Source organism: Primulina tabacum, chromosome 10 (genome assembly GCF_025594145.1).
Source record: "Primulina tabacum isolate GXHZ01 chromosome 10, ASM2559414v2, whole genome shotgun sequence".
Taxonomy (NCBI): Eukaryota; Viridiplantae; Streptophyta; class Magnoliopsida; order Lamiales; family Gesneriaceae; genus Primulina; species Primulina tabacum.
Window position 1 is genome coordinate 11,930,720 of NC_134559.1, and position 17,593 is coordinate 11,948,312.

Here is a 17,593-nt window from a genome sequence, read left to right on the forward strand (position 1 = left end):
TATAGGTTACCGATACCGAAACAACGTTTACATTCTTTCATATACGAATGTCGATTTGAGCACTCAGAACTACTTATTATCTTCAAACTCAATATAAAGAAAAGCACCACACGCTTCACTTTAATTATCTGATCTTTTGAGATCATATTGTGCTGACTGTTTCTTACTCTCTCAACAATCATATTCAAGTTACTATATCTTTGAGAAGAGTTTGTAATCTGAAAAAGAGTCTTTTCCAGAACTTTGCTGTATTCGTATTATCGTGGATAAGTCCTGCTGAAGTGGGTGTGTACAAGTGTTGTACTGTAAAAACCAAAGTCTTTTAGTGATACCTTCTGGAAACAGAAGAAGGGGAGACGTAGAAGATTTATCTTCGAACTTCCATAAACAACCATTGTCTACTGCCTACTATTTTATTTTGTTTCACCGTACTCCATTGGATCGTTTTCGCACTATTTATTGTGATCTACTGGATTTACTCTCAAACAAGAATAGATATAATCTCTAACAGGATTCTACCACCCTTTGCAAAAACGACTGTCAAAGGAAAGAGTTTATTCACCCCCCCTCTAAACTCTATTTCGATCCCCAACAAGTGGTATCAGAGCAAATTTTTCTTGTTCTATATTTACAACAGATATGGCACATTTCAGCAAGGTTCCTATGTTCTCAAAAGAATACTTTGATGACTGGAAGATCCGGATGCCAGCTCATCTTGCAGCTCAAGACGATGACATGTGGTTTGTCATCACAGATGGTCCTTTGAAGGTCTTAAAATCGAACACTGCTGTTGCTGTTACTGAGGGAGCATCTCAAATTGTGGAAAAACACAGAAGTGAATGGACTTGCGAAGATAAAAAAAAGCCAATCTTGATAATGTTGCGAAGGATAATCTTTACAAAACCTTCGACAAAAATACCTTCAGCAAAATCAAAATGTGTTCTACTGCTAAAGAGATTTGGGAAAAACTCATCCAAATCTGTGAAGGAAATGAGAAAAAGAAGGATAATAAATTGTCTGTAGCAATGCAGAAATTTGTGAATCTTAAGATGAAAGCTGGAGAAACTCTGAATGAGTTTGTTGAACGGTTCAGCAGCCTGATTAATGAACTAGCAGCTCTTGGGAAAGAGTATGGCAACAGAGAAATAGCACTCAAGGTGATGAGAGCTTTACCCAGGGAATGAGACGTTAAAACAATGGCTATGAGAGTCTCTAAAGATCTAAACAAGTTGGAGCTACATGACTTGTTCGCTGACTTAAAAGCCTATGAGTTCGAACTGGAAGTGAGAAGCGGAGAAGAGCCCTCAACAAATCTACCTACAAAGGCTCTTGCTGCTACTACTACTACTGTTGCTGCTGCAGCTGTTCCGCAAGCATTACCGGTTACCATCATTGAGAGCACTTCTGAAAAGATTGCTGAAAAGATCAGCAATGATGCTATGTCTCTCTTTGTGAAGAAATTATCCAGATTCATGAAGAAGAATCACCGAGCCTACCAAAGCCCTAACCGAAACTTCAAGAAGGATTCACCACCTGGTGACATGGCGTGCTTTAACCGTGGAAAGATCGGTCGTTTTATTGCTGATTGTCCAAATCCCAAGAAGGATGACCAGAAGAAAAAAGAATACAAGAGGAATGACAAGAAATTCAGAAGAGACCACAAAGCAATGATTGCTGAGGAAAGCAAATCTAAATGGGCGGACTCTAGCTCTGAGTCTTCTGACTCAGAAAGTCATTCCAGCGAAAGTGATGCAGAAGAGATCAAATGTCTCATGACAGATATTGAACCAACCTCGACATCTGGAGAGGTACTTGACTTTGACTCTGACGAATTTACACGAACTGATTTAATTAAAGCACTGCATGACATGGTGGAAGAGTACTCAAGACTTTCTCAATCTTTCGAGGAAGTTAAGATTGAAAATCAAGACTTAAAAGATCAAGTCAGTAAGTTCACTTGCTTGCAAGAGAACAGCTGCAATGATTTCAAAGTTGGAGATGAGTAAGTTAAGAACTGAGGATGAAAGAGTGAATGCAGATTACCAAACAATGAGGTCTGAAAATTAGAAGCTATCTGTTTTGGTAAATGCATGGAGCAAGTCTTCTATTTCCTTAGAGAAGATGTAAGAATTGCAGAAGCAATCCGGTGACAGGAGTGGTCTCGGATTCAGCAATAATGAAAGCACTTCTGAAACAAGTATTAAGCAAGAGCTGGATAAAGGCAAAGGGAAATTCATTCACTTTGTCAAATCCAGTGTGGTATATGAACCTGAAGTACCAAATGTTCGAGTTGAAAGGACTGTAGATCAGACAAACAGAAGGAAGCATTACAGTCTGGGTTATGTTGAACCTAAGGGAAGAGTTCATTAGAGTTCTGGATCCAGCAGGGGATTCAACTCAGGAGGACAACCCCCTCTGAAGGTTAAAAACTACCAGCATTAAAATCCTAGACCTGTTAAGAAGAGATACAGACTAGACAACAAAAACAGAAGGGAAGAACAACATTCTAAGATGCATTCTGTTAGAAATAGCAGACCCTCTGTTGCACACACCGCTTTGGATACCCGAAGTACAAGGTCACCTAGAATTGTACAAATGTGGGTTCCTAAAGGACTGATAAGGATTGGACCCAAATAGATTGGGTACCAGATACTAAATTTGTGTTTGCAGGAATCACGAGAGGAAAGCCAAAATCAGCAGCTCCACATGGTATCTGGACAGTGGATGTTCCAGACACATGACTGGACAGGAAAAATCTACTATAAGAAGTAATGAGTTGTACTGGACCAATGGGGATAAGGGTAAGATTATCCATGGTAACATTACTATCAATGATGTACTATTAGTTGAAAATCTTTGTTACAATTTAATTATCATCAGTCAACTGTGTGATAATGGTTATTCTGTGGCTTTTCAGAAGCACACATGCACAGTTAAAATGCTGATGAGTCTACTATATTAACTGGAAAAAGAGAAGGCAACACATACAAAGTTTAATGGAATATAGATCATATTAATGTTCCTACGTGTTTAGTTGCCTCTCTTAGTGAAAAACATTGGCTATGGCATAAGAGATTGAATCATCTGAATTTCAAGCCAATCAATAATCTCAAGAAGCAGAACATAGTTGATGGTTTTCCTGATATAAACTTTGTTAAGAATCATGTCTGTTCTGCATGTCAACTTAGGAAGCAAGTCAGATCTAGCTTCAAGAATAAAGGTAGTAATTCAACTTCAAGGTGTTTGAATTATTGCATATGGACTTATTTGGTCCAATTCATATCATGAGCTTAGGGGGAATGAAATACACACTTGTTGTTGTTGATGACTTTTCTTGATTTACTTGGGTAATATTTCTTGCTGAAAAAGATGAAACAAGTAGTCTACTGATCAAGCTTCTGAAAAGAATTCAAAATGAAAAATCTATTTCTGTCATTAAAATCAGAAGTGATCGGGGAACTGAATTTACTAACAAGATTCTTGAGTTATACTTGGATGAACATGGCATTCATCATGAATATTCAACTGTTAGAACGCTTCAACAGATGGAGTAGCTGAGAGGACAAACTAGAACTCTTAAAGAAGCTACTAGAACAATGCTAGCAGATGCAAACATCTCTCAGCGCTTCTGGGCAGAAGCAATCAACACAACATGCTACACACAGAACAGAACAATGATCAACAAAAGACTCAATAAGACTCCGTATGAGATATGGAAAGGGAGTAAGCCTAATGTATCTTATTTTCATGTATTTGGTTGCAGATGCTTTGTTCACAATAACGGTAAAAATTATTTGTCTGCATTTGATTCAAAATCTGTAATGCCCGAGATTTTGTTATTGTAATCTGAAATAATTTGTTGATAATTGATGTGATTATAGACGGAACGGATCAGACCGGGAAAGACGAAAGAAGACTGGAATTATGTGCGAGGATTGAGCCCTCGCGCATATGCGCGACCGAGCCGGGCGCATATGCACGAGGTAGGCAGAGAACCTTACGCATATGCGCGACAGGACCCGCGCATATGCGCGAGTATGGCAGAGAACCTCGCGCATATGCGCCGGAAGGGGACGCGCATATGCGCGAGCTGAAGAATTCAAAATATGCCGAGACAGAGTGTCTCGCGCATATGCACCGGAATAATCGCGCATATGCACGAGACGTGCAGCACCAAGGATGAGCCACTTGGTCTTGCCATGCAATATATACATAAATTACCTTCATTTCCTTCAAATGTTTAGCAAGGAAACGAAAGAATTTCAGGGAAAGCTCCAAGTTCCTTACGTACTAGAATTTGAAGGTTACGCAAAATCTATACGTCCGATTTTTAATCCGACTTCAGTACCGTGCTCCTTTCGTACAAGGAACTTCAACTGGACGTAAGTTTTATTATGTTTTGATATGATTTGAAAATCTGGTATGAGAGGAATCATGATATGATTATTGTGATGTGTTTCTGAGATTGTTGTCGTTCTATAATTGAAATCAGATTGAAGAACGGATACCTGTATGAATTTGTTATCATTTTCATAATTGATTTGATTGAGATTATACAGATTTGATAACAGATTGAGTTTGTTATCGATTATGAGTTGAGATTGATATTTGATGATATCTGTATTGCTGGGTATATTGAGATTGTGCGGTTATGCCGTTGAAACAGAATTTGACTGAGTTCTGATTATATCCAGTATTGATTTGAGTGGTATATTGATATTGTACTCCTCGATATTGTCATTGCCAGATTGAGTATTGACAGATTCGGATTTGAGACTTCGACTTCGTCAGATCGACAAGAGAAAGGTATAATTCAATGTTGAACCGGGATGATACAACTCGAGTTAGATTGGACTTGAGTTTCCCAAAAACCACATACTTTTCTTTATTGCATTGATATTTGCAATTCATGAGATTGATATGCTTAGTCTATTGATTTATAACAAAGCATGTGTTGAGTCATGGGCGGATGTGCCTAGTCATTGGCGGAGTGCCAAGTCTTTGGCGGTAGGAGCAGATCGGCTTCTATTGCTGAGATTCGGTATATTGTGCCAATGTCCAGGAACCGGGATCCCTAGATTAGAAATGAGTCGAGTCTGAGATGATGAGTCAGAGTTTGATTTACAGTTTTATATCGATTCATGTCTTTCAGATTTGATACATGTTATTGATATCTGTTTCATGCTTTTATACCTGTTTATATGATTTCATGTGTACATTGTTTATACTGGGATGTATTTCTCACCGGAGTTATCCAGCTGTTGTTGTGTTTGTATGTGTGCATGACAACTGGTGGGACAGGATCAGGGTCACGAAGAGGATGAGAGATTCAAGATTAGCGTGGAGATCCGGACTTAGAGTAGATGGGTTTTCAGTACTTGATGTAGTGACTGAACATTAGTTTGAAATAAATGTACTTTGTACAGGACTTGTACTTTACTGTTGACATTTTTATCAGACTGATTTCGTTATGTTCCGCACTTATGTATTTTTTTTAAAAAATTTAGACCCAAATTAATTAAATGATCTAATAATGATTAAGAAGACGAATTAGGTTTGGGTCCCCACAGCAGGTGGTATCAGAGCAGTAGGTTCCTTAGACTTAGATAGAAGGAATGAGGGGGGTAGATTGAGTTTTCTTTCCTACTTTTGCTATGCTTGCATATTTTACTGCTTTGAAATGCATGTTTACCTGAATATTTAATTTGATTGGAAACATGGGTTGTTGAGAATGAATCAGAATCGATTCTTGATTAGCAGTAAGATGATCAGAGGAGGACTGAAACAGATGTGTTGTATTTGGTTACTAACCCTTTTGATAATCAGATATGCCTCCTCGAAGAGTCCCAAGCACAGGGTAGTACCTCGACTAATCCGATGGATGTCACAGCAACTCCTATGGCAAACACTGCTGAAGAGATTTCAGTCGTTTATACCGCCGACTTTGAAGGGCACAGAGAATTCTGTTGAGTGTGAGAATTGGCTAGATGATATAGAGATGTTGTTTGATTCACTGGATTACACAGATGAGCGCCGAGTTAGACTGATTGGGTACCAGTTGCATGATGTTGCGAAGAATTGGTAGCTCACGACGAAGAGGGCTTTGTAGCATCGAGGTACAGTTATTACTTGGAAAATCTTTGAGACTGAATTCTATCAAAGATTTTTCCCAGTATCGTACAGGAAAAACAAAGGGGCAGAGTTTGCTAATTTGAGACAGGGTCAGTTGAACATAGAAGAATATGTGGCCAAGTTCTCTACATTGCTACGATTTGCTCCGCATGTTGCTGAGAACGATGAAGCTGTTGCTGATCAGTTTATCAATGGGTTGAATCCTGAGATTTTTATATTGGTAAACACTGGGAGACCGAATAACTTTACTGATGCCCTGAACAGAGCAAAAGGAGCTGAAGCTGGCCTGATTAGGCAGAAAGGAGCTTCGTATGTTCCTCCAGTACCGAGACAGCAACAAACTTCGACTCCATCCCAAAAACTTCCTCCCAGATTTGAGAGTGGCAGTAGCAGTGGTGGGAAGAAAGATTTCTTGAAAGCAAAAGGAAAATAGTTCAAGAGGCCTGGGAGCAGTTCATCTAGCTCCAGTGGTTCCCGACAGAGCCAGAGTAGTATAGGAGTCTATTGCAGAACTTGCGGAGGGAAACATCCCACAGAGCAATGCCAAGGAGTATTTGGTAGTTGCCACATCTGCAGACAGCAGGGACATTTTTCTAGAGTATGTCTACAGAGAAGTTCTCAAAGATCCCACGGAGCAGAATCATCTGGATCAGTGGCTCAGACAGATAGACGATCATCAGCTGTTCACTCTTTCCAGCCACCACCGACTACTACTCAGTCACAGTAGAGGCCAGGAGGAAGCCAGAAAGTTAGCCAGCCTCCTAGACAGCAGGCCAGAGTATTTGCTTTGACTGAAGAACAGGCTCAGAAAGCACCAGATAATGTTGTTGCAGGTAACTGTTCTTTATGTGGTTATCCTGCTTACGTATTGATTGATACGGGTGCGTCCCATATATTTATTTCTGAACGATTTACATTGATTCATGCATTGCCTGTTGAGTCATTATCTGCTGTAGTATCTGTCTCTTCACCTTTGGGGAAAGGTCTTGTATCAGTGACGTCTGTTAGACATTGTATGCTACAGTATGACGGGCATGAGATTGAGTTAGACTGTATTGTACTTGGGTTGTCTGATTTTGACTGCATTATTGGTATTGATATGCTGACCAAGTACAGAGCTACCGTAGATTGTTTCCAGAAGATTGTGAGATTCAGACCTGAGATGGCTTATGAATGAAAATTTTACGGTAAGGGTCCTAGAGCTAGAATTCTTTTGATATCTGTGTTATCTATGACTCGATTATTACAGAAAGGAGCAGAGGTTTTCCTTGTGTATTTAGTTGACGTACTGAAATCGAGCCCATCATTGGCTGATTTACCAGTGGTATGTGAGTTTGCTGATGTCTTCCCAGATGAGATTCCGGGTTTGCCTCCGATTCGAGAGATAGACTTCAGCATTGAATTGGTACCTTGGTACAGTTCCGATTTCTAGAGCTCCGTACAGAATGACACCGATTGAACTGAAAGAATTGAAAGATCAGTTAGAAGATTTACTGGCCAAAGGTTACATCGGATCGAGTGTTTCTCCTTGGGGTGCTCCAGTATTGTTTGTGAGAAAGAAGGACGGTTCTATGAGACTTTGCATTGACTACCGGCAACTGAACAAGGCTACGGTAAAGAACAAATATCATTTGCCTCGTATTGATGATTTATTTGATCAGTTGCAGGGTTCTTCTGTCTATTTCAAGATCGATCTGAGATCTGGATATCATCAGTTGAGAGTCAGAGACTCTGATATTTCGAAGACAACTTTCCGAACCAGGTATGGCCATTATGAGTTTATTGTCATGCCGTTTGGTTTAACGAATGCTCCAGCTGTATTTATGGGATTGATGAACCGTGTGTTTCAGAGATATCTTGATGATTTCGTGATTATTTTCATTGATGATATTCTGATTTATTCCAAGAATATGATTGATCATGCTGAGCATTTTGAGAACTGTGTTGAGAATTCTGAGGACTGAGAAATTATAAGCAAAGCTGTCGAAATGTGAATTCTGGCTGAAGCAAGTTGTATTTCTGGGACATATTATATCTGGAAATGGTATTTCTGTTGATCCCAGCAAAGTTGAGGCCGTGATCAGTTGGCCTAGACCGACATCTGTGCCAGAGATAGGCAGTTTTATGGGTTTAGCAGGGTACTATCGTCGATTTATTAAAGATTTCTCCAGTATTGCTAAGCCGATTACGCAGTTGACGCAGAAGAATGCTCCGTTTGTATGGTCTCAAGAGTGTGAGTCCAGTTTTATCGAAATGAATAAGAGATTGACCAGTGCTCAGGTGTTGACTATCCCGTCAGGTACTGGTGATTTTGTTATTTATTGCGATGCTTCTCACAGAGGATTGAGTTGTGTTTTGATGCAGCGAAGACATGTTATTGCCTATGTCTCAAGACAACTGAAGCCACATGAGTCTCGCTATCCAATTCATGATCTTGAATTGGCAGCCATTGTATTTGCACTAAAGATATGTCGACACTATCTATACGGTGAGAAGTTTGAGATTTATTCTGATCAAAAGTGTGGGGCCCTTAACTCCTAATCGTTATTACAACACAATCTGATTAGGGTTAATTAATTACAGCGTAAAACGAGTTTAAATTTTCTTTACGATGAGCGCAAAACATCTCTTCTATAATTTGAATACTAAAAATATTATTTAATCTCACATCATAAAACACGCCTACACGTAATCAAGACCAACTACAACAAACAACTCATATCATCGGGACATGCCCTGATATATAGATACATATACATATATACTTGGAAACAAAGCATAAAACCTCAACTCAACAGTGACTCCCTCCAGAAGCACCCTCTCTGGTCTCCTGATATCCTGGAGTACCTGCCATTGTTCACACACAAAGACAATAACAGCCCCCCTTGGGGGTGAGCAAAGCTCCGTATGGAACAACCATCATATATGTAACAGATATCTACACGATGATAGATGATATGCAATGCATGTATGTCGTGGAAGGTATCAGGTCAAATGCCCATCCACTGAGCACATGTCAGAATCAAACGAATCGATATCAAATCAATGCTCGAGCTGGCACACCGGCCTCAATCAGGGATACTCGTATGATAGCGTCGACAAAGCGCCATCAAATCCCAAATCTCAATCAATCATCGGGGCCACAAATGACTATGCTTTAAGGGTCATATAATACCAAACATAACATTGTGTTCACAAACCCCAGAATCAAATCAAATCATATCAGGGTATCCAAGGATCATAGCTCAATGTGCATGTCGTGTATCGATGAATGCATCAAACGATGTGTATTAACAAAATATTTATTTTATACATCGATATTCCAATCACAATGTCATGTATGCCACATCAAGTCATCACATAAGGCATATAGACACATATTCTCAATCAAATCAATCAAACATATATCATATGATACAGATACCTGTCATATGTTTCCCGATCGCAACATACCTCAATTCTTCGTTCCAGTCGATGTAGCTTGAAGATATCGGTATAATAATTTATCTACATCAATAACATATTCATTTCAATCAATAACATCATTCAAAATCAACAATATAATTTTCAAATATCTTTTGAAACTTCAAAAATTCATATCAAATCGAAATCATAACATAATTCAATTTCGACTTCAAAACTTAGTTTCTTGTCGGTTATTCTACCACATATATGAATCTCGACTTCAAATACATGCTATTCTAGCACTTCAATAATTAAAGGTGTTGAAACTAGAAGAAACTTAGCCTCAAAAGGAAGCTCTCGACACGAGGATTCCGGATATATAATTTGTTTCAAATTTGGATAACATTTCGAGGTGATTTCATACGGTAGAAATCGATTTCCTCTCGTTTGCCTCTCGTTGGAATTGAAGGGAATGAAGATAAAATTCATTCTTATCAACTTAAATAATGTGCAACAGCAGTATCGGCACTGGGGCGGTCAAGTTTGGGCGCCCCAGCGCGCCCACTACTGCCGGAACACCATTTGGCTTGGTCTCGCGCTGGGGCGCGCAAACTGTTGCGCCCTAGCGCGACTTGTTCTATCCGAAACGCTATTTTAGGCTTCGAATTTGCAAAAGTAATCAACATGAGAGTTGTAGCTCTATGTCTTAGCTTTCATTTGCCACCAACCTCACTCAATTTGGATTTATGATGCGAGAGTTATGCTCATTTTCCCAAAATGTGTCAGTGCAGAAACTGCAACGCACACGATACACTTCGTGATGCTTTTTCTCCTATTTCCAAATGGATTTGAACAAAAATCAAAACATGAAAGTTTTAGTACAATGTATTAGCTTTCCAATGAAATTGGCCTCACTTCATTTGGACTAATACTCAGTTAATTATGCTAAAAACCGTAACATGTGTCACTTTTCTGTCCCGGTTCAGCACACGTTTCCAACGCAAATCAATTTCTAATATAATCTTTCATTATCACAACCTATTTTCTCACTTTAATTGTCAAGATATACATCATATACATAATCACATGACAATTTCATGAAGTATCGATAATCAACATAGGATTTACGATAATACGATACACGGTCCTTACATTTCTCCCCCAGTTAAAAGATTTCGTCCTCGAAATCTCAAGAGTCCATATATACATAACATTGGTAAACATATAGTTCGTTACCAGTTATAGTACATATCAAAACTAAAATAAGTAAATGGATCATTATACATTGAATACAATGGAACAGATGGAAGAGAATCAAACAAGTGTAGATATGATTCTCGCATCTTGCTCTCCAGTTCCCACGTTGATTCTTCCACACCATGTCGTGTCCATTGCACTCGAACTAGCGGAATCGATTTATTACGCAATATCTTCTCCTTTCGATCCATAATGCGAACAGGTTGTTCGACATAGGAAAGAGAAGGATCAAGTTCAACCTCATCAGGTTGAAGCACATGTGATGGATCTGGTTCATACTTTCTCAACATAGAAACATGAAACACATCGTGAATGACAGATAAAGCTGGTGGCAATGCCAACCGATAAGCTAGATCTCCAACTCGATTAAGGATCTCGTATGGACCAACATATCGAGGTGATAATTTACCTCGCATGCCGAATCGAACAGTCCCTCTAAAATGAGATATTTTCAAAAACACTTTATCACCTTTCTGGAATTCTAAGGGTCGTCTTCGTTTATTCGCATAACTCGTTTGACGATCCTATGCAGCTTTCATTCGCTGTCGAATCAACTGAACCTTATCATTCATTTCATGTATCATTTCAGGTCCTAGTCATCTGTCTCTCACCAATTTCATCCCAGAATAACGGTGATCTACATCGTCTCCCGTATAGGGCTTCAAACGGTGCCATACCAATACTCGTTTGAAAGCAATTATTGTAAGAAAATTCCACTAATGGTAAGGCATCTTGCCATCCCATTCTGAAATCCATCACGATCGCACATAATATATCCTCTAACATTTGAATTGTACGCTCAGTTTGGCCATCAGTTTGAGGATGATAAGCAGTACTCATAGCCAAACGCGTACCCATCGCTTCTTGAAAACTACCACAGAATTTAGAAGCAAATCTGGGATCACGATCAGATACAAATGAGACTGGCACACCGTGTAGTCTCACAATATTCTCAATGTATAAACGAGCCATTCTCTTATAAGGATAAGTCCGCTCATACGGAATAAAATGTGTAGATTTCGAAAGCCGATCAATAATAACCCAAATAGCATCACAGCCCTTGGGTGAACGAGGTAAATGACTCACAAAATCCATAGCAATATGTTCCCAATTCTATTTTGGGATTTCAGAGACTATGGAGTAATCCTCCAGGTTTCATTCTCTCGGCTTTCACTTGCTGGCAGACAAGACATTTCGAAATAAATTCAGCAATGTCCTTCTTCATACGTCTCCTACCAGAATTGAGGTCTCAATGTCAAATACATCTTTCGGCCTCCAGGGTGAATACTGTATTTACTACAATGTGCTTCACGAAGAATGGCAGATTTCAAATCAGAATCATCAGGAACTACCAGCCGACCATTAAGTCGTAAAGAACCATCAGAAGAAATCTGAAATCCAGACTGATGTCCTGTAGATACAAGTTCTTTCAACTTTCGGATCTGAGCATCGCTTCGTTGATTCTTTCGTATTTTAGATATCAAATTCGGCTCAATTTGCAATGCTGAGACAGTGAAAGAATTCCAATTCGAGTGAAAAGTCCAACCACAAGTACATATATCCTCGTGTACTTTGGCGACATTGACAGAAGCTAATATAGAATTCATGAACTTTCCGACTAAGGGCATCCGCAGTAACATTCACCGATCCAGGGTGATACTGAATCTCACAATCAAAATCCTTCAGGAGATCCATCCACCTGCGTTGCCTCATATTCAAATCAGATTGAGAAAAGAGATATTTCAGACTCTTATAGTCTGAATAAATAACAAATTTCTCTCCATACAAGTAATGACGCCAAATCTTCAGTGCAAACACAATGGCGGCCAATTCTAGATCATGAATAGGATAACGTGTTTCATGATATTTCAATTGACGAGACGCATAAGCAACCTCTTTGCCATGTTGCATCAGAACACAGCCCAAACCTTTACCAGACGCATCTGTACACACTACAAATCCTCCGGTACCTGAGGGAATAGTAAGCACAGGTGCTGTAGTCAATCTCGTCTTCAATTCAAGAAAACTAGCTTCATTGTCATCTAACCAAATGAATCGCTGATTCTTCTGTGTCACTTGAGTAATAGGTTTAACTATTTTCGAAAATCCTTCAATAAAACGACGATAATATCCAGCTAAACCCATGAAGCTACGGATCTCAGGAACATTCGTAGGTCTTGGCCAATTCAATACAGGTTTGACCTTAGCAGGATCAACAGATATGCCATGTCTCGAAATGACGTGGCCCAAAAATACAACTTTGTCCATCCAGAATTCACATTTGGACAATTTAGCATATAAATGACTAGTGCGAAGAGTTTGAATGAACCAGTCTCAAATGTTCAGCATGCTCCTTGTTCGATTTCGAATATACAAGAATATCATCAATAAAAACAATAACGAATCGGTCAAGATAATCTCGGAAGACACGATTCATTAGATCCATGAAAACAGCAGGAGCATTCGTGAGACCAAAAGGCATAACCAAGAACTCATAGTGGCCATACCTGGTACGGAAAGCAGTTTTAGGCACATCTTCATCTCGAACTCGTACTTGATGATAACCAGAACGAAGATCAATCTTAGAGTAAACAGAAGTACCCTGAAGCTGATCAAATAAATCATCAATACGAGGAAGTGGGTACTTATTTTTCACAGTAGCCCGATTCAATTGCCTATAATCGATACACATTCGCATAGTACCATCTTTCTTCCGAACAAATAAAACTGGAGCTCCCCAAGGTGATACACTCGGTTGAATATATCCCTTATCGAGAAGATCATGTAATTGTTCTTTCAATTCTTTCAATTCCAGAGGTGCCATGTGATAAGGAGCTTTAGAAATAGGCGCAGTCCCCGGCACAAGATCAATACTAAACTCAACTTCTCGATGAGGAAGAAAATCAGGAATCTCATCGGAAAATACATCTGGGAATTCTTTCACAACAAGAATCTCAGATAAAGAAGGCTCCTTCTTAGAGACATCAATAGCGTAGATAAGATAACCCTCATCCCCGCTAGTCAAAAGTCGAGACATTTCCAGAGAGGATACCAATGGAATTTTGGATTGGGAACCCTTGCCATAAAAATTCCACTTGGGTCCCTCAACAGATCGAAATCGAACCACTCCAGTGAAAACAATCGACAGTAGCTCGATTTGTTGTCAGGACATCCATGCCTACAATACAATCAAAGTCGAGCATTGGGAGGACAATCAAATTCAAGAATATCACATTATCCTCGTATATCAATGCACAATTATGCACAACTTTCTCAGACAGAATAATCTTCCCTACTGGCGTGGCTATCGACAATGTATCATACAACGGGGTACTCATAATGTCATGAGATGCAACAAATGCATGAGATATGAATGAGTGAGATGCTCCTGTATCAAATAAAACACGTGCAGGATAATCGCAAAGCATGCAAATACCTGCAATCACACCACCAGGAGCTTCTTTCGCCTGATCCTCGGTCATAGCATACACTCTAACTTGAGGAGGGACTTGAGCAGTCTGACCACTCGGTCCTCGATATCAGTGGAACATTCGACTGCTGAAAAGAGGGAACATGAACAGCAGGTCTCATCATACTGGGACCACCTCTAAATCCTAGCTGGGGTTGAGAAGAAGTCGTACCCCTGTTCGGACATACTCGAGAGAAATGGCCTTCCTGCCCGCAATGATATCAAGTGCCAAACATACCTCAACACTGCTTGATAGTATGTTTGCCCCCACAATGGCTACAGTAAGGATCAATCACACGACTCCCTCTCTGGGATCCACTAGAACTCGAAGAAGATGAAGAAACAGTGGAACCAGTCTTATTAAACTTCCTACTTCTCGGACGCAAGGTAAGCTGCTAAGCTGACACTGGGGGTGAAGGAGCGTACTGAGGACCTCCTCGCCTTAGTCCAGCTTCAGCGGCCTTGGCTCGTTCAACTGCCTCCGCGTAGCTGGTAGGCAAACCAGAAACAACAAAAGTATATATAGCAGGATGCAATCCATTCACAAACCTGTTATATTTCGCTTTTTCATTCGCAGCTACGTGAGGTGCATACTTCAACAAAGTCGAAAACTTCGAAGCATATTCTGCAACAGTCATCGTTCCCTGCTACAGACTATTAAATTCATTCTCTTGGGAAGTATAATAAGAAGGAGGGGAATACTGCTCCAAAAACTGGGCCTTGAATACATCCCATGTGACTTCAATCCCTGCCTCTTTCAATCCAATCTCAGCGGCTTCCCACCAAGATTTTGCTCGGTCTTTCAATTGATACAGAGCAAGCTTCATTCGCCGAGCCTTGGAATATTCAACGATATTAAACAAGTGCTCAATATCCTTCAACCAGGCCTCTGCTCTTTCAGCACTCTCAGTGCCAAAGAACTTCGGTGGTTTCAAATCCTGGAATCGAGCCATCACTAAATCCATGGACAATCCTTCAAATTGTCCAACTATCCTCTCAGTACTGCTACTCGCAGTTTCATTCGTGGGATCCATCTACAAATCAGAGGATGAATATCACAAATCAATATCAATTTCACATCATCATCATCTCATATCATCAATCTCATCAATAACTTACTCAAACTAAATCAAGTAGGAGCAAGTAATACAAATAAATCGAACACAGGCGCACAATTCATTTGTGCCTATTACGTGTACACAAGACTCAATCGAGCATTCCCAGCTATGCTCTTATACCATACAATGTGGGGCCCTTAACTCCTAATCGTTATTACAACACAATCTGATTAGGGTTAATTAATTACAGCGGAAAACGAGTTTAAATTTTCTTTACGATGAGCCCAAAACATCTCTTCTATAATTTGAATACTAAAAATAGTATTTCATCTCACATCATAAAACACGCCCACACGTAATCAAGACCAACTACAACAAACAACTCATATCCTCGGGACATGTCCCTGGTATATAGATACATATACATATATACTGGGAAACAAAGCATAAAACCTCAACTCAACAATGACTCCCTCCAGAAGCACCCTCTCTGGTCTCCTGATATCATGGAGTACCTGCCATTGTCCACACACAAAGACAATAACAGCCCCCCTTGGGGGTGAGCAAAGCTCCGTATGGAACAACCATCATATATGCAACAGATATCTACACGATGATATATGATATGCAATGCATGTATGTCGTGGAGGTATCAGGTCAAATGCCCATCAACTGAGCACATGTCAGAATCAAACGAATCGCTATCAAATCAATGCTCGAGCTGGCACACCGTCCTCAATCAGGGATACTCGTATGATAGCGTCGACAAAGCGGCATCAAATCCCAAATCTCAATCAATCATCGGGGCCACAAATGACTATTCTTTAAGGGTCATATAATACCAAACATAGCATTGTGTTCACAAACCCCAGAATCAAATCAAATCATATCAGGGTATCCAAGGATCATAGCTCAACGTGCATGTCATGTATCGATGTATGCATCAAACGATGTGTGTTAACAAAATATTTATTATATACATCGATATTCAATCACAATGTCATGTATGCCACATCAAGTCATCACATAAGGCATATAGACACATATTCTCAATCAAATCAATCAAACAAATATCATATGATACAGATACCTGTCGTATGTTAACCGGTCGCAACATACCTCAATTCTTCGTTCCAGTCGATGTAGCTTGAAGATATCGGTATAATAATTTATCTACATCAATAACATATTCATTTCAATCAATAACATCATTCAAAATCAACAATATAAGTTTCAAATATCTTTTGAAACTTCAAAAATTCATATCAAATCGAAATCATAACATAATTCAATTCCGACTTCAAAACTTAGTTTCTTGTTGGTTATTCTACCACATATATGAATCTCGACTTCAAATACATGCTATTCCAGCAGTTAAATAATTAAAGGTGCTGAAACTAGAAGAAACTTACCTCAAAAATAAGCTCTCGACACGAGGATTCCGGATATATAATTTGTTTCAAGTTTGGACAACGTTTCGAGGTGATTTCATACGGTAGAAATCTATTTCCTTTCGTTTGCCTCTCGTTGGAATTGAAGGGAATGAAGATAACATTCATTCTTATCAACTTAAATAATGTGCAACAGCAGTATCGGCGCTAAGGCAGTCAAGTTTGGGCGCCCCAGCGCGCCCACTACTGCCGGAACACTATTTGGACTTGGTCTCGCGCTGGGGCGCGTAAACTGTTGCGCCCTAGCGCGAATTGTTCTGTCTGAAACGCTATTGTAGGCTTCGAATTTGCAAAAGTGGTCAACATGAAAGTTGTAGCTCTATGTCTTAGCTTTCATTTGCCACCAACCTCACTCCATTTGGATTTATGATGCTGAGAGTTATGCTCATTTTCCCAAAATGTGTCAGTGCAGAAACTGCAACGCACACGATACATGATACACTTCGGGATGCTTTTTCTCCTATTTCCAAATGGATTTAACAAACCTCAAAACATGAAACTTTTAGTACAATGTATTAGCTTTCCAATGAAATTGGCCACACTTCATTTGGACTAATACTCAGTTAATTATGCTAAAAACCATAACATGTGTCACTTTTCTGTCGCGGTTCAGCACACGTTTCCAACGTAAATCAATTTTTAATATAATCTTTCATTATCACAACCTATTTTCTCACTTTCATTGTCATGATATACATCATATACATAATCACATGACAATTTCATGTAGTATCGATAATCAACATAGGATTTACGATAATACGATACACAGTTCTTACAACAAGAGTCTGAAATATCTGTTTTCACACTCTGAATTGAAT